Below are 18,861 nucleotides of genomic sequence, written 5' to 3' on the forward strand. Positions count from 1 at the left end.
AGGCAGTAAGCTATTTTGATTTTTTTTTTATTTTTATAGTAAAATGTTGTTGTACCAGTTTAAAATAAGTTGTTAGTCAAATGTGTAAGAGTCTCTTCAGGTTTCCTGAGATACGTTTCACATCACTAGGACACAGAGAATTTATAATCCCCCTGAAAGCAATCTAATAACGTGGTGAATCAAAACACAGACTGTGAAATCCCAATACTCTCTAACTTCCTTCTAAAACTCACCTTTCTGAGTCTATACTAACTCTACTGATACTGATTTCCTGCATCTAACTCTTTATGATTATGTTCTAAAGCCATCTTTGCTGTAAGTGTTCATGCCCAAGTATGTATCTTCAGTGCAGACCACCCCTTGGATGCCAGACCCATATATTCGACAGCCAACTTGGTTATCACCAAGTTATGAGTCAGAGACATCTCAAGCTAAACTTGTCTAAAGCTGAGTCCTTATCTCTCTAAATCTTATCCTCCTCCAGGCTTCTACCTCTCAGTTACCACTAACAAAATCCCGCTCTCTAGGGACTTTGGCCAAAGAGCTTGAGGTCATTCCTGTGCACTCTCTTTCTCTTCCTCATCCAACCAGTCAACAAGCTTTGGTTGGTCCAACCTTCCAAGTATATTCAGAATCCCACCAGCTCTGCTACAACCCTGGTCTGAGTCATCATCATCTTTAGTCTCCTGACTGGTCCTCTTCTTTACATCCCTAATCTTTACAAGTCTGTTCTCAGCCTAGCATTGAAGTGAGAACTATCGCCACTGTTTGCTCAAAACTTTTAATAGCTTCACATTTTCCTCACAAAGTCCTTCCAGTGACTTATACATCTTTCCTTCTTCTGACTGGACCTTGGGTCCTCTTAACCTTGCACACTCTCCTCCAGGATCCCTGGCTTCTTTGCATGTCTCAAATATCCTGATTTTCTCATGCTCCCTCCTTTGTCTCCTACAACCATTCAGTTCAGTTCAGTTCAGTCGCTCAGTCGTGTCTGACACTTTGTGGCCCCGTGAATCACAGCACGCCAGGCCTCCCTGTCCATCACCAACTTCCGGAGTTCATTCAAACTCATGTCCATTGAGTCGGTGATGCCATCCAGTCATCTCATTCTCTGTCGTCCCCGTCTCCTCCTGCCCCCAATCCCTCCCAGCATCAGAGTATTTTCCAGTGAGTCAACTCATCACATGAGGTGGCCAAAGTATTGGAGTTTCAGCTTTAGCATCAGTCCTTCCAATGAACACCTAGGATTGATCTCCTTTAGAATGGACTGGTTGGATCTCCTTGCAGTCCAAATTATTCATATCCAAATTATATTCAGATTAGATTATTTTGCATCCCAACAAATAATTTCCATTCTCTGTTAAAAACCCACTCATTCTTCTAGTGCACGCCACCTTTTTAATGACCCTATTCTTCCAGTCATTTTTTTACCTCTACCGTAGCAGTACTATTATGTGCTAAATGATCACAATTCATTCTGTTTGTTCATGTCTCCTACAGAATGAGTGCTCTCCTCATGTCAAAACTTATCTTCTTTTCAATGTCATTTCTGTAGCACAAAATGTACTACATTTATTACATGTGTTGAACTGAGCTGTGAGAGTTGATCTCAAGGATCCCACATCAGGGACTTGCCTGGAGGTCCAGTGGGTAAGAATTCCCTTGCAATGCAGGAGACATGGGTTTGATCTCTAGTTGGGAAACTAAGAAGTCACATGCTATGAAGCAGTTAAACCCACCCACCACAACTACAGCACCTGCATGCCACAACTAAAGAGTCTGTGCACCACAACAAAAAATCCCACATGATGCAATGAAAATCCCATTCTTAGTGCTGCAACTAAGATCCAACCCAATCAAAATAAATAAATAAATAATACTCAACAAAAAAGAGTCCCGCATCACTGGCAGGATGACCTGGCCATCATTACATAAACTTTTTCTGAGCACCAGGCTGGCCAGAGAGTTTTGGGCACTAGGAATCTAGTGGAGAATTGGGTTGACAAGTTTCTTGTCAACTTTCTTTCAATATACATGACATTATTGTTTACATTAAAATGAGAAAAATCATTTAAACACTAGAACATTTAATTTCACAAGTGTTCTCAGGAATAATCTCTTGACATTTAAACTCAGGATATTCGATCTTGGTTTCAACCTGTCCTACTTTCCCTCTGCTGTCACAGAAATCCTATTTTTGTCTTTCAGTGAGAAGTTCTTGTTGAAAATTCTTTACTTAAAACAAATATCTTTGTTCCAGGCCTCAAGAAACTTATGCCTTTAAAATGCTTATAACACTGTATAAGTAATTGAATTAAATATATTGTAAAATGTCCATGTGCATGGCAAGAGTAAAGACTAAAATGAGATGTTAAATGTTTGTTTTGAATACAAAAAGGAGAAAGAAAAATGGGTCAAAATAGGGAAGAAGAGGTGGTGAGGTAGGTCCTTCCCTCTCTGTCTTTTCTAGAAGCATTCCATCCAGTTCCCTTGGCTTATTCAGGATATTTTCCTCTTAGGAACCAAATTAGCCCAAGATCTAGGTGTCTCTCTGTGCCCAAAGTATGCTACATAACAAACATGTGTGTGTCTGTGTGTCTTTGCGTCTTTGTGTCTGTGTGTGTGTGTGTATAAGAGACAGGGACAGAGACAAAGAAAGAGAGAATTTGTGTTTACAGAAGGATTTCAGCCTGAAAGAGTTCTATCCCTATTCATGGAGCTTATAGGGAGTGAAACTCTTAAAGAAATGGGAATGCCAGACCATCTTACCTGTCTCCTGAGAAACCTGTATGTAGGTGAAGAAGCAACAGTTAGAAACCTCCTGTGTGGAACAACTAACTGGTTCAGGATTGAGAAAGGAGTACGATGAGGCTGTTTGTTGTCACCCTGTTTATTTAACTTTTACCCTGAGCACATCATGAGAAATGCCGGGCTGGAAGAGTTTACAAGCTAGAATCAAGACTGGCGGGAGAAACATCAGCAACATGAGATATGCAGATGATACCACTCTAATGGCAGAAAGCAAAGAGAAACTAAAGAACCTCTTGATGGGGGTAAAGGAGGAAAGTGAAAAAGCCAGTGTAAAATTAAATATTAAACTAAGATCATGGCATCCAGCCCCATCACTTCATGGCAAATAGAAGGGGAAAAGGTGGAAGCAGTGACAGATTTCCTCTTCTTGTGCTCTAAATTCACTGTGAATGGTGATTGCAGCCAAGAAATTAGAAGACCATTGCTTCTTGGCAGAAAAGCTATGACAAAACTAGACAGAGTGTTGAAAAGCAGAGACATCATTCTACCCAACAAATGTCCGTGTAGTCAACGCTATGGTCTTTCCAGTAGTCATGTATGGTTGTGAGAGATGAAAGCTGACTGCTGAAAAATTTATACTTTAAAACTGTGGTGCTGCAGAAGACTCTTGAGAGTCCCTTAGACAGCAAGGAGATCAAACCAGTCAGTCTTAAAGGAAATCAACCATGAATACTCATTGGAAGGACTGATGCTGAAGTATAAGCTCCAATATTTAGCCTTCTGATGTGAAGAACTGACTCCATGGAAAAGACTGATGCTGAGAAAGATTAAGGGCAAAAGCAGAAATGGGCGTCAGAAGGTGAGATGGCTGGATGGCATCCCTGATGCAGTGGACATGAACTTGGGCAAACACCTGGAGATGGTGAGGGACAGAGAGGCCTGGCGTGCTGCAGTTCATGGGGTCATGGAGAGTCGGACAGGTTCGGGTGGCTGAACCACAACAACAACATAAGGAGTGAGGATAGAAGCTCCTTAAAGAACAGGAACACCTTAAATTACATTTATAAAAGAAAAGCAAAACTTCAGTGAAGTAGATTCACTCATTAATATGTATCATGCTAAATTATTAGCAGTCCCTCCTTTTCATTCTCAAAAGTGTCTCAGTTTGGAAAACACACTTAAGATTATCCTACTTTTCATGAAGTTTTAGAGGAATAGTAGAAGAACAGAAAGAGGCAATATTTGTTGCCTAACCTAATCTTAGTCACCAGTTGTGTCTAACTCTTTACAACTCCATGGACTGTAGCTCGCTAGGCTCCTCTGTTCATGGAATGCTCTGGGCAAGAATACTAGGGTGGATTGCCATCCCCCTCTCCAGGGCATTGTCCCAGCCCAGGGACTGAACCTGGGTCTCATCCATTTCAGACAGATTCTTTATCATCTGATCCCCTAGGGAAGCCCAATATTTGTTTTGCTTTTATAACAGTCTCAATTTAATAGGAGAAATAGCCAAACAAACATAGGCAAAACAGCGTGTCCACAGTTCAAATAAGAAAAAAAAAAACACTGGCTGGAAGGTAGATGATTTGGGTTTCAGTTCTGAATTTGTCAATAACTCACCTTGTTACTTCTAGCAAATTATAACACCTCTGTGAACTCTGTGATCACTATTCTCCCATTTCAGATTTAACTTGCTAAGATCACATTGAGAGGACACTGAATAAAGACAAATATCATATGGTATCACATATATGTGGAATTTAAAAATATGATACAATGACTTTAATGATTTTTTAATGATTTAAAAAAGAAAAACAGATTCATAGATGTAGAGAACAAATTTATGGTTACCAAAGGGGAAAGAGGGGTAAGGAAGGGATCAATTAAGAGCTTGGGATTAACATATACACACTACTATATATTTTTAAAAAATTAGCAACAAGAGCCTACTGTATAGCACAGGGAACTATATTCAATACCTTGTGATAACCTATAATGGAAAAGAATCTGAAAAAGAATATATGTATGTGTGTATATATTCACACACACACATATATATATATGCATTAACTGAATCACTTTGCTGTACACAAAAATATTGTAAATTAACTGCTCTTCAATTGAAAAATTATGAGCTGCATTATGAAGCCAGACTGCTTGGAAGAGGAGATGTGGCAGGTTTAACAACCAAGAAGTCTAATCTCCTTTTAGACTCCTCCTCCACACTGCTTGCTCTTGGCTAAGTCATTCTTTGGCTGGGGGATAGGTGAGGCGGAAGTGGCTAAGAAGATCAGTGGAGGGATAAAAAGGGCCCTGACAAAGCAGCTGGTCTAGTTAACTGCAAAGGCCTACAGCACTTTCAAAATTAGAAAAAACAAATTATGTGTTCCTCTCCCATATTCTGAAGGCAGTGCCAGTTAACTGAACACTTAATAAATTTTGTATTCTTTTGCAATTTTCTCTCAGTGTTGTTGTAAGTAGCTGCAATACTCATTAGCACTTTGTAAGATTTTTTTCTTGAACTACTTTTAGTCCGTTTATAAGCAAACTCTTGGGTGTCTCTCTGATCCAGATACTGGTAAAACAGTTACAATGAACTCTTGTGAATTATCTATGAGCTTAAGGAAATGAGAAAGAAAATTAGCATATCCCTAGGTGGCCCTAGTGGTAAAGAACCTACCTGCCAATGCAGGAGACACAGGTTTGATCCCTGGATCAGGAAGATGCCCTAGAGGAGGGCACAGCAACCCACTCCAGTATTCTTGCCTGGAGAATCCCATAGACAGAGGAGACTGGCAGGCTACAGTCCATAGAGTCACAGAGTTGGACATAACTGAAGCAACTTAGCATGCATCCAGTCAATTTCACACCATTTTTTAATTTAAAATTTGTGATGCTTAATTTTATGTGTCAACTTGACTGGGCTAAGGGATACCCAGATTACCTGCAAAACATTCCTGGGTGTGTCTGTAAGGGTGTTTCTGGGAAATGTTTGCATTTAGATAGGAGACTAAGTAAAGATCACCCTCACCAGTACAGGTATATGCACCCAATGTGCTGGGCCCCTGAACAGAATAAAAAGGTGTAGGAAGGGCCAGTCTCTGCTCCCTGCCTGAGGGACATCATCTTCTCCAGCCCTCAAATATGGATGCTCCTGCCTCCTGGGCCTTTAGACTGGACTCGGCAGGCCCCTGGTCCTCAGGCCTTCAGACTTGGACTGAATTGCATTATCTTCCTTCCTGGTCTCCAGTGTGCAGTCAACAGGTTATAGGACTTCTTGCCTCCAAAATCAAGTGAGCCAATCCCTACAATAAATAAAAACATATAATTGGTTTTGTTTCCCTGAAGAACTTTGACTGGTATAATATTCCCCAAGAAACTACAAAGAAACATGATTTTGTCTTTTGCAGATAAGGACTGAGAAGTTAAGAAAAAGTATGCACCTGTGTACACCTGTTCAGTGCCATGGCGGTACTCTCACCCAAACTTACCTGACTGCAAGGTTCGTAATCTTTTGATCACCCAGTGTCACTGGGGAGGAAGACAAGGCCCAGGTGTGAAGAGAAATAGGAAAGGCAACCTATAAAAATATGAATAAACCCATACAAGGCATGAGCTAATGAAGTGGCAGAATCCTGAAGGGCTATGAAATTTCAGACCCAGATCATCTCATTCTGATACACCCAATTGCTTACTCTGAAGAATGGTTTTAAAAACAAGTGTCTGGCAGTCCAATCATTGCCTTGGCCGGAAATGGACACACAAGTCGCTGCCAGCTCGGATTTGTCCTTTGGTCAGCACTACAAGTAGTCATGTTACCCAGAGACTTTTTCAAATACCCACACCCATCTGATGTTTGAAGAAGGGTGGAGGAGACTGGGTGTCCAGAACGTCCAGGCTGGGGTCATTACATGATTCGTGAGCCAAAACCACTGTTATTTGGAACCACTCCTCCAAAAGATCAACTAGCCACTCCAGTACTCTTGCCTAGAAAATCCCATGGATGGAGGAGCCTGGTAGGCTGCAGTCCGTGGGGTCGCTAAGGGTCGGACACGACTGAGCGACTTCACTTTCACTTTTCACTTTCACACATTGGAGAAGGAAATGGCAACCCACTCCAGTGTTCTTGCCTGGAGAATCCCAGGGAGGGGGGAGCCTGGTGGGCTTCTGTCTATGGGGTCACACAGAGTCGGACACGACTGAAGTGACGCAGCAGCAGCAGCAGCAGCAGCAGCAGCATAAAGAAGTGTATCTGGGGATAAGCAGTTAAATCTTTTTCACATTTAATGTACACATCTAAGGCAGTATTCAGTGAATACTCGAAAAATGTACAAATTATTCATCTGTACCTGTGTGTGAGCTGTATTCTTCCCAGCAACAAAGTTCAGTTAAATTCGAGTAGGTTACTATACATATTCAAGATAAATTTTCTTCTAGTCAGTTTTTCTCTTCATATAAATTGGACTTAATATAAAGTCTGTTTGACTTTACCTCTTACTTTTGTTAAATAACGTTTGTACATTGTATTTATTGTGCTGTCTGTTTGGTCCACTGTGCCTTACTGAGGATGGTGGCTCATTCTCCCTAAAGTTATCATTCAGGCTTAACCGCACCTAGGGTCAGAGGCAGACCTTGCGTAGGTCATGTGTGAAGGACACGCATCCCCTCTGGAGGGCCTGGGGCAAAACCCCAGGGGGATATTTCATTTTGGATATTGGTGAAGAGACCTCATCAGATCCTCTCCTGGAAGTGCAGACTTAGGGATACACAGATGGTGAGTTAGGAGAGCTCAAACGTTTCCTTAATTATCCGTTTCTCTCTCTCTGGGCATCACTGTCCTGGCATTCCTAGACTCAGAATAATTGAGTTCCTGCTGCCATGTGCTCTCCTGCTATGTTACCTCCCCACGTAGCCTTATAGTAGACCTGAACTACTGAAGGCACATCTATACATATGTAGACCAATCATGAGACCCTGCTCTTCTTCAAAGCAGGAATTATGCCTTTACATACTTTCACATGGGCTCCCCTGATAGCTCAGTTGGTAAAGAATCCACTTGCAATGCAGGAGACTTCAGGTTCGATTCCTGGGTCGGGAAGGTCCACTGGAGAAGGGATAGGCTACCCATTTCCATATTCTTAGGCTTCCCTTGTGGCTCAGCTGGTGAAGAATCCACCTGCAATGCAGGAGACCTGGGTTTGATCCCTGGGTTGGGAAGATCCCCTGGAGAAGGGAAAGGCCACCCTCTCCAGTATTCTGGTCTGGAGAATTCCACAGACTGTATAGTCCATGGGGTCACAAAGAGTCGGACACAACTGAGGGACTTTCACTTTCATACTTTCACATCTACCTCACTATGGGATGTATGGTAAGCGCACAACCAATATTAATGGAATGAAGAAATTAAGGACTGGCAAAATTTGTCTCTAGGCAACTTGAGATATCAATTATGTTCCAGTCGTAAAGGCTCCCCAGGTGGCTCAGCTAATAAGGAACACGCCTGCCAAGGCAGGAGACATGTGTTCGATCCTGGGTCTGGAAGATCCCCTGGAGAAGGGAATGGCAGCCCACTCCAGTATTTTTACCTGGAGAATCCCATGGACGAGGACTCTGGCAGGTTACACTCCATGGGGTAGCAAAGAGTCGAACATGACTGACTAAAACAACATGAAGGCAAAGGCTGGAGGACAAGCTGTAAAACAGAATTCTGTAAGGAAAGTAGCCTTCTTTTACACTTGAGATAGAGGTAGAAGAAAAGACCCGGATGCCAGGAAAGATTGAGGGCAGGTGGTAAAGGGGACAACAGAGGATGTGATGGTTTGATGACATCACCAAATCAATGGACATGAGTTTCAACAAACTCCAGGAGATAGTGAAGGACAGGAAAGGCTGGTGTGCTGCAATCCAGGGGGTCACAGAGTTGGACGTGACTTAGTAACCGAACAACACTGCAGGATAAGTGGCAATGAATATTTGGAGAAAAGACTTGAGAGTGAGGAAGAGGGGAAAGGCTCACAAAAGTAGGAGTAGAATCTCAGTTTTGAGAAAGAGTTCTGTGCCATTCTTTCTTCGTTGGCCTGATGATAGTGGCCAGGCACAGCTGGCAGAAGGATGGATGGGATTTAGGTAGGTCCTTTGAGTAAAAGTCTCTTCTCTCTTTCTGATCTAATCTAATTCCAGGGGCCCAGATTGGTTGGGGAAGACAAAACCATCCAGGCAAGAAGAGTCAAATGTCCTCAGCAAATATTGGCAGTGATCATTTACTTCTCATAGGCCCCATACCCCAAAGGTGGAGGAAGAAAATTCCGGGCTGAAAATATAATTAGTCAGCCTGCTGGTTTGGGCTCTAATTTAATCTGGGCAGCTGTGTCAGGAGCCTGTATTAGCATGACACTGGGAGGCGGAGAATATAATTACTGAGCAATAGAGTAGGGGAGGAGAAGTGGAATGGTGACCGGTTTGTGCTTGTGTGAAGGATGGGGGCTGGAGGGTGATGTCAATGAAAAGTGAGGATTCTCCCGGGAGAAGACACTAGGAAAGAGGCTTCTCTTCGTGGATGGACGGTGACTTTAATTTGGCTTTTGAGAAATGATGTGTGTGTTGTGCAGGATGTGTGCGCCTGTGTTGGTGTGAGGGGGGTGGAGCTCGGTAGCTAGCAGCTAGTCCACTCTGCATGACAAAAGTGAGCTTGAGAGCTGATAGATGGGCCTTGTTGGCTAGAGTGGAGAAAAGGGGAGGGAAGGGACAGGAGTGAAGGAGCAGGTTATGGTTCGATTCTGAACAAATATTCTCAGATACTTTTTCAGTGGATCTAAGTGGGGAAACAGAAGAAGGATTTTAAATGTGCATGCTCATTATCTCCTTTTTGTCTGAGGCAAAAGAAATGTGATTGGAAAAATAATCTGTAGGCAATTTCACTTAGACCAAAAAGCTACCAACTACCAATTTCAATTTGAGGATGCCTATGGAGAAGGAAATGGCAACCCACTCCAGTGTTCTTGCCTGGAGAATCCCAGGGACGGGGGAGCCTGATGGGCTGCCGTCTATGGGGTCACACAGAGTCGGACACGACTGAAGTGACTTAGCAGCAGTAGCAGCAGCATGGCAAGCCACTCCAGTACTATTGCCTAGAAAATCCCATGGATGGAGGAGCCTGGTAGGCTGCAGTCCGTGGGGTTGCTAAGGGTCGGACCTGACTGAGCGACTTCACTTTCACTTTTCACTTTCACACATTGGAGAAGGAAATGGCAACCCACTCCAGTGTTCTTGCCTGGAGAATCCCAGGGACAGGGGAGCCTGGTGGGCTTCTGTCTATGGGGTCACACAGAGTCGGTCACGACTGAAGTGAGCAGCAACAGCAGCAATTTTGTGCAGAGCTCTGGGTTAAGCAGCTTCTACTTCAATGTCCTAAATGGTCTTTTGAAAGTTCAACAGATATATGCTATGATAACCCCCAATTAACAATAGAGGAAACTGAAGTTCAGAGGTATTAATTACAATACTCAGAGTCAGACAGCTAGTAAGTTTGAAGTTATCATTTAAATCCAGGCCTATCTGACTCAAAACACTATCCTATTAACTAGCAACGCAAAAGAGGTGTTATCCTCTCCATGTATGGGGCTTCTCTGGTGGCTTAGACAGTAAAGAATCTACCTGCAGTGTGGGAGTCTTGGATTCCATTCCTGGGTCAGGAAGATCCCCTGGAGAAGGGAATGGCTACCCACTCCAGTATTATTGCCTGGAGAATTCCATGGACAGAGGAGCCTGGCAGGCTACAGTCCATGGGGTCACGAAGAGTCAGACTTGACTAAGCAACTAACACTTTCACTTTCTCCATGTATATTTGGGGGAACTGAGGCTCAGAGTAGTGACATAATGACGTTTTTGCATTAGCTCAAAACGTGACTTAGTATCACAACTGGAAACAGATCTTGGATCTCACACAATACTGCCTTTTTACATAAAGGACTTATAGGGGGAAGAAGATATTACTTACCAAGAAAAGAACTAGATATCTTGAAAGATATAGAAATACAAGAATGGTTTTCCTCACCCTCAACCCAGTACTTTTCATTATAACTAAAAAGTGTGATAACAAACAGCTAAATTTTTTTCTCACTTGTTATATACCAGGTGATATACTAAATTTTATACACCCTCTCATTTCACTCTCACAACACCAGAGATGGGCATTATTATTGTCCCACGTTCAAGGCTACATAGCTTACCCAAACTCACATAACTGGTTAGTGACAAGCAGTGATTCAAATCTTGACAGCCTGCCTCTCTCTTCATTACCATCTCCCTGTGAAACATGCTGTTCCTTGAAGCATCAGCCCATCCTTCCTTCAATATCCAAGATGGATCTGTCAGGTTTATCTACCCCCTTAAAGTGACATAAAACTTAACAAAATTTCACAGAAATCTTCCTTTATTTCAACCCTAGGCCAGTCCCACTCACATTTCAGCCTATTATTTTGGGGAGTGGGAAAACATATAGATATTTACTGGGGATCTTTTTCTTTACTCTCAGAGCTATCTTTCTCTGTAGCTTTTAACCTTTCCCTGCCCAGGCAAGGCCTTGCAAATTTGTCCTCTGTCTTCTATCCTAGGGGTCTCTTGTCTTTTAAGCAAAAATCAGAGGAGAAGCCTGGTTCTTCTATTGCTTTTGTCCTTTTGAGGGTCCATCTGCCCTTCAGCTCTCTTTTTCCCAGGAAAATATTTATCGGGGGGCCTAGAGAGCCACTGGGAGTGAGAAGGTAGAGAAGTCAATTCTTGGCCTCCCAAGGGAAGGGGGAACCCAAGAGGAAGCTGTGCTCCAGGGCTTCTGGACAACCAATTAGCTAGAGGAGACGGCCCTTCGTGCCTGCCTGCCTAGTCCCGCTTGCTCAGCTGCTCAGCATCTGCCCTGTCCCCAAGAGAAAAATGGGTCTTCTCTAGGGTCCCTGCCAATCTCCTGGGCTCTGGCAAAAGGAGCCAAGAAGGGCGCAGATGTGTCCTGCATCCTGAAGCCTGCAGGCACCACTGGGCAGCTCTGCAGCCCATATCCGGGAAGCCAGAAGAGGCATCGTGATTTCACAGGTCTCCCTACCCCTGAAATCCGCCACCTCCCACAGTGTTTGCTCCCTATGTCTTCCCCCTCAGGCCCCCAAATCCTCTCCTCCCTCCTCAGAAGAAAGCATAGGCTATAATTAGAAAATGCTTCTGACTGAAAATCAAAAAGGTTACTTTTGTCACTAGCCACTAAGATCCCACAAACTGTGCAGTGTGACCTAAGTAAATAAAGTTGATTCAAAAGAAAGAGACTGGTTATATCAGTTACCAAGGCAATGACAAGGGTTGCTCCTAGTATGGCCATCAGAATGAGTGGATTTATAAACCAGCAGCAATGATACAGTCTTCATAATCAGACAGACCAGAGATGAAATCCTGGCCTTCTTCTGAGACTGCTGGAGCTCCTTTTCTAACGTCTAAACCAAAGTCAGTCACAGGTAACTGCAAACAAACCAACCTGGAGGACACTCTACACGATGGAAGAATGATACTCTTCCAAAATGTCAAGGTCATGAGAGAGAAAGGGAAATTGAAGTGCAATTCCAGATGAAAGGAGATAAAATAGACATGAAATCTATGTGCTGTTTGTGATTCTGTACTTTATGGAGGTAAAAATTAAATTTGAATAAGATCTATCTTAGATAATAATGTTGTGTCTTTGTCAGATTTCCTAATTTTGATAATTGTACTAGACTTGTGAAAATTGGTAGCTTTGTTTTAAAGTAAAAGATAAAGGGACATGACATCAGCAAATTATTCTTAAAATTAAGAAAAAAAGACTGTGTGATAAAGCAAAATATTAACCATTGTCAGTCAGTATGACAGGTGTCCTGGAGTTCTCTTTACTCTGCTTACAATTCCTCCATAAATTTGAAATTATTTCAAAAGAAAAATTTATAAAATAAAACAAAGTTCAAACCCTGAACCATGACATCCAAGGAATTTCTTCAGATTTCTAGCCTCAAACTATCTTAACAATCTTATGTTCCTCTCATTCTTTACCATACAACTTACCTGGCATTACTTGAGATTTCCCAAGCATACCCTATGTTTTCCACCTTGGTACTTATCAGTTCAGTTCATTTCAGTCGCTCAGTCATGTCCGACTCCCTGCGACCCCATGAATCACAGCACACCAGGCCTCCCTGTCCATCACCAACTCCCAGAGTTTGCTTAAACTCATGTCCATTCAGTCAGTGATGCCATCCAACCTTCCTATCATCTGTCCTCCCCTTCTCCTCCCACCTTCAATCTTTCCAGCATCAAAGTCTTTTCAAATGAGTCAGTTATTCACAACAGGTGGCCCAATATTGGAGTTTCAGCTTCAACATCAGTCCTTCCAATGAATATTAAAGACTGATTTCCTTTAGGATGGACTGGTTGGATCTCCGTGAAGTCCAAGGGACTCTCAAGAGTATTCTCCAACACCACAATTCAGAAGCATCAATTCTTCAGTGCTCAACTTTCCTACAGTCCTACTCTCACGTCCATACATGACTATTGGAAAAACCATAGCTTTGACTAAATGGACCTTAGCTGGCAAAGCAATGTCTCTGCTTTTTAATATGCTGTCTAGGTTGGTTATAGCTTTTCTTCCAAGGAGCAAGCGTCTTTTAATTTCATGGCTGCAGTCACCATCGGCAGTGATTTTGGAGCCCAGAAAAACAAAGTCAGCCACTGTTCCCATTGTTTCCCAACTATTTCCCATCAAGTAATGGGACCAGATGCCATGATCTTAGTTTGCTAAATATTGAATTTTAAGCCAACTTTTTCACTCTCCTCTTTCACTTTCATCAAGAGGCTCTTTAGTTCTTCACTTTCTGCCCTAAGGGTGGTGTCATCTGCATATCTGAGGTTATTGATATTTCTCCCAACAATCTTGATTCCAGCTTGTGCTTCATGCAGCCTGGCATTTTGTACTCTGCACATAAATCAAATAAACAGGGTGACAGTATACAGCCTTTATGTACTCCTTTTCCTATTTCGAACCAGTCTGTTGTTCCATGTCCAGTTCTAACTGTTGCTTCCTGACCTGCATATAGGTTTCTCAAGAGGCAGGTCAGGTGGTCAGGTATTCCCATCTCTTTCAGAATTTTCCAGTTTCTTGTGATCCACACCATCAAAGTCTTTGGCATAGTCAATAAAACAGAAATAGATGTTCTTCTGGAACTCTCTCACTTTTTTGATGATCCAGCAAATGTTGGCAATTTGATCTCTGGTTCCTCTGCCTTTTCTAAATCCAACTTGAACATCTGGAAGTTCACAGGTCACATACTGCTGAAGTCTGGCTTGGAGAATTTTGAGCATTACTTTGCTAGCATGTGAGACGAGTGCAATTTTACAGTAGTTTGAGTATTCTTTGGCATTGCCTTTCTTTGGGGTTGCAATGAAAACTGACATTTTCCAGTCCTTTGGCCACTACTGAGTTTTCCAGATTTGCTGGCATATTGAGTGCAGCACTTTCACAGCATTGTCTTTTAGAATTTGAAATAGCTCGACAGGGATTCCATCACCTCCACTAGCTTTGTTCATAGTGATGCTTCCTAAGGCCATCTTGACTTTGCATTCCAGTGTGTCTGGCTCTAGGTGAGTGAGCACACCATCGTGATTATCTGGGTTGTAAAGATCTTTTTTGTATAGTTCTTCTGTGTATTCTTGCCACCTCTTCTTAATATCTTCTGCTTCTGTTAAGTCCATACCATTTCTGTCCTTTATTGTGCCCATCTTTGCATGAAATCCCTTGGTATCTCTGATTTTCTTGAAGAGATCTCTAGTCTTTCCCTTTCTATTGTTTTCCTCTATTTCTTTGCACTAATCACTGAGGAAGGCTTTCTTATCTCTCCTTGCTATGCTTTGGAACTCTGCATTCAGATGCTTATATCTTTCTTTTTCTCTTTTGCCTTTAGCTTCTCTTCTTTTCACAGCTATTTGTAAGGCCTCCTCAGACAACCAAATGCCTTTTTGCATTTCTTTTTCTTGGGGATGGTCTTGATCACTGCCTCCTTACAATGTCATGAACCTCCATCCATAGTTCTTAAGGCACTCTGTCTATCAGATCTGATCCCTTGAATCTATTTGTCACTTCTACTGTATAATCATAAGGGATTTGATTTAGGTCATATCTGAATGGTTTTCCCTACTTTCTTCAGTTTAAGTCTGAATTTGGCAATAAGGAGTTCATGATCTGAGCCACAGTCAGTTCCCAGTCTTGTTTTTGATGACTGTATAGAGCTTCTCCATCTTTGGCTGCAAAGAATATAATCAATCTGAATTTGGTATAGACCATCTGGTGATGTGCAAGTGTAGACTCTTCTATTGTGTTGTTGGAAGAGGGTATTTGCTATGACCAGTGTGTTCTCTGCAAAACTCTATTAGCCTTTGCCCTGCTTCATTCTGTACTCCAAGGCCAAATTTGCCTGTTACTCCAGGTGTTTCTTGACTTCCCACTTTTGCATTCCAGTCCCCTATAATGAGAAGGACAGTTTTGGGGGGTGTTCTAGATAGTTTTGTTTGAGTGAACTCCGGGAATTGGTGATGGACAGGGAGGCCTGGCATGCTGCGATTCATGGGGTCGCAAAGAGTCAGACACAACTGAGCGACTGAACCGAACTGAACTGAGATAGTATTGTAGGTATTCATAGAACCTTTTGAAATCCTATTCAACTTTGACTCAAATAAAAATTTACCCAATCTTAGGAATAAACCCTCTTTTAACCCTTAAATCCATCCAATCTCTTGAGATAATTCGCCAGTTTGGGTTATGTCAACCTTTTCAACTGTTGCCTGGTAGTTGATACCTCCTACTACCTTAGGCAAAGCAGAACTCAGAGAATAAGTATAGGCTGCCACCTGGTGGCCTTTAAAGAAAATTACTTGAAAAATTCATCTGCACACAGAAGTTGGCAGAATAGGAAACACCAGGACACAGAGATTCTGCTTAAAGTCCCATTTAATTTATCTGTGGGTTATAAAGTCCACTCTTTGGAAGTGAAGTTTGAAGTCTAGAGTCTAGATGTATTCACTGTTTTCCCCAGAGTATTTACTCAATGACTGGTTCCAAATAGGAAAAGGAGTACATCAAGGTTGTATATTGTCACCTTGCTTATTTAACTTATACCCAGAGTACATCATTAGGAACACTGGGCTGGAAGAAGCACAAGCTGGAATCAAGATTGCTGGGACAAATATCAATAACCTCAGATATGCAGATGACACCACCCTTATGGCAGAAAGTGAAGAGGAACTCAAAAGCCTCTTGATGAAAGTGAAAGAGGAGAGTGAAAAGGTTGGCTTGAAGCTCAACATTCAGAAAACAAAGATCATGGCATCTGGTCCCATCACTTCATGGGAAATAGATGGGGAAACAGTGGAAACAGTGTCAGACTTTATTTTTTTGGGCTCCAAAATCACTGCAGATGCTGATTTAAGCCATGAAATTAAAAGACGCTTACTCCTTGGAAGGAAAGTTATGACCAACCTTGATAGTATATTAAAAAGCAGACATTACTTTGCCAACCAAGGTCCGTCTAGTCAAGGCTATGGTTTTTCCCGTGGTCATGCATGGATGTGAGAGTTGGACTGTGAAGAAAGTTGATCGCCAAAGAATTGATGCTTTTGAACTGTGGTGTTGGAGAAGACTCTTGAGAGTCCCTTGGACTGCAAGGAGATCCAACCAGTCCATTCTACAGGAGATCAATCCTGGGTATTCATTGGAAGGACTGATGCTAAAGCTGAAACTGCAATACTTTGGCCACCTCATGCGACGAGCTGACTCACTGGAAAAGACTCTGATGCTGGGAGGGATTAGGGGCGGGAGGAGACAGGGACGACAGAGAATGAGATGGCTGGATGGCATCACCGACTCTGTGGACATGAGTTTGAGTGTACTCCGGGAGTTGGTGATGGACAGGGAGGCCTGGCGTGCTGTGATTCATGGGGTCGCAAAGAGTCGGACACGACTGAGTGACTGAACTGAACTGAACTGAGAATAACTAGAAATATAAAATGTTATACTGGAAAGAAACTTGAAGACCATTTATTTTTATCTAATCATTTTATAATTAAGAAACCTTGGGACTTCCTTGGTGATCCAGTGGTTAAGAATCTGCCTTGAAATGCAGGGGATTCGGGTTTGATCCCTGGTCAAGGAATTAAAATCCCACATACCGCCACCAAAAAATATTTTTTAAAATAAAGTAAGAAAAAAAAAGAAACCTAAAATCCAGAAAAGATGCAGATCAAAGTCTAAAGGACAGGCTTTTGACTCCTCTCTTTTACCAAACCTATTTCAGAAGAAACCAGTTTATCCTGAGCACAGCAAAAATGATAATACGTGACTACAAAACACTTGAGTTTAAATCTCATTCACACCCACCCTCTCATTTACTCCTACCTTCTAAGGTGGGCCTGGCCGCTGCCAGCTCCAAGTAGGTAAGGGTAGGAGGGGGCTCCAGAGGAGGGAACTCTCCCCTCGGTGAAGGAAGACGACAGTTGTGGCAGGAGCAGGTGCCTGCAAGAGATGAGATGTTTTTATGAGGTCGGTTGGCCAAAGCGACTTGCCTTTTGAAGTTGGTGTGGTTTTACACTCCAGTTTTACTTTCTCTTGTGTATGGATCACTTCCTTTCAGAGTCTCTCTCTGCACTTGTCTCAGGTTCCATTTCTCTTCTTCTCCTCCTTTCTTCCTCTTTCTTTCTCTCTAACCCTAAACAAACAGAAGTCTCCTTGGAGCCGAGACTCCTGCACAGACCAATAGCTGGGGTGAACCCCACACCATCTCCCGCTCTGCAACTCTCCCTCTGATCAGAAGCTGACGGTTATCCCACTTCCTCTGATTAACTGACACACCACTGATGAAACTTTTTAATGTCCTTCCAGAAATCCTTGTTTGTTGTTCTCCACACATCAGTGGGTTCTGCCCCACACCCTCTCCTGCCTCCATATCTGCCCCCCAGGTTCTCTGGTCCACTGTGGCTGGGAAGAACAGGCTAACTTCGGTGGAATGGCCTCGGAGTTTCAGGGTTTCTCTTCTGTAGAGATGAGAGGAGAATGTAGGCTTAGAAAAGAGCCCTCCACCCTTCCTGCAATCTGCTCCTCCCGCCCCTTCCTCATCAGAACCCAAGTTCTCATGTTCTGCCTCTAAACCCTAAACCCCACACTCAAACACTACATTTCCCCTTCTATCAGATCTAAAGCAGCCTTCAAATTCAGCCTGCTGTTGTGGCTTTTAATCCCCATCCTTTTAAAGACTTTAGACTGCTGGACCTAAAGACCGCAGCTTTAAATGTTTCCGAAGTCCATGAGGTCACCAAGTGCCTTGGTACTTGATGAATAGTTTCTCAGAGGTTCAACTCACCTTAGATGCTCTTTCGCCCAAACATTTGGACAACTTTTCTGTCATCCCCTCATTGTTTTCTTACCACCAGTTATACCATTGCTATGAGTGTTGACTTTGTACCAGCTTCCTGGTAGAGAGAGGAACCATCCTAGAAGCCGTCTTTTCTTCTAGCTAGGGTGACCAAACTGAAAATTTTTCCACAGTTCTTGCTCCTCGAGTCCACAGGGTTGTCCCAGCTCCCAAAGTCCTCTGACTCCCATCCTGTGACTCCCCAGATCCCGCCTCTTTCACTGCACTTCTGTTCACATCCTGTGGACCCAACTCTGTCCTCCTCAAGGGCTTCTAAGACACTGAGCTTACTACATGAATCACACTTGAGACCCCATGAGGCCTCTAAGTTAAATGACATACTTCTAAATTAAACAACCTTGATTAGAAGAAAGGTAGGACATAGGCTTACCAGACTATCTCTGTTCAAACCATCTGAGTGTGATGAAAGACATGAATAGTGTTTTTTATTTAATCTAGAGAGGGCAGAACAAAAATGACTGTAGTAGAGGACAACTTTCCTATGAGTAATTTTTTGGGGATGTTCCTGAAAAAGAGAGGGAGAGACTAAGACATTTGGGAAATAGAAACTCCTTCTAAGAGAGTCACAACTGATGTCAGCTTGTTAAAATCTGCAAGAAGTTGTGCCTTAAAGAATCAAGTTTTTTCTTTC

At 42.6% G+C, this 18,861-nt stretch overlaps 1 long non-coding RNA gene across 1 annotated transcript; it reads right to left on the minus strand.

Moving 5' to 3' along the window:
* On the minus strand, positions 1 to 17,816 carry LOC129537030 (uncharacterized). Its single transcript, XR_008681915.2, has 4 exons — positions 17,198 to 17,816; positions 7,764 to 7,927; positions 6,243 to 6,331; positions 1 to 6,056 (listed from the first exon to the last, which is right to left on the minus strand). It is a non-coding gene; the product is annotated as an uncharacterized LOC129537030 (long non-coding RNA).
* Between the last annotated feature and the right edge of the window lie 1,045 nt (positions 17,817 to 18,861).

Source organism: Moschus berezovskii, chromosome 6, assembly GCF_049115385.1.
Source record: "Moschus berezovskii isolate FMDL1 chromosome 6, NW_MosBer_1.0, whole genome shotgun sequence".
Lineage (NCBI taxonomy): Eukaryota > Metazoa > Chordata > Mammalia > Artiodactyla > Moschidae > Moschus > Moschus berezovskii.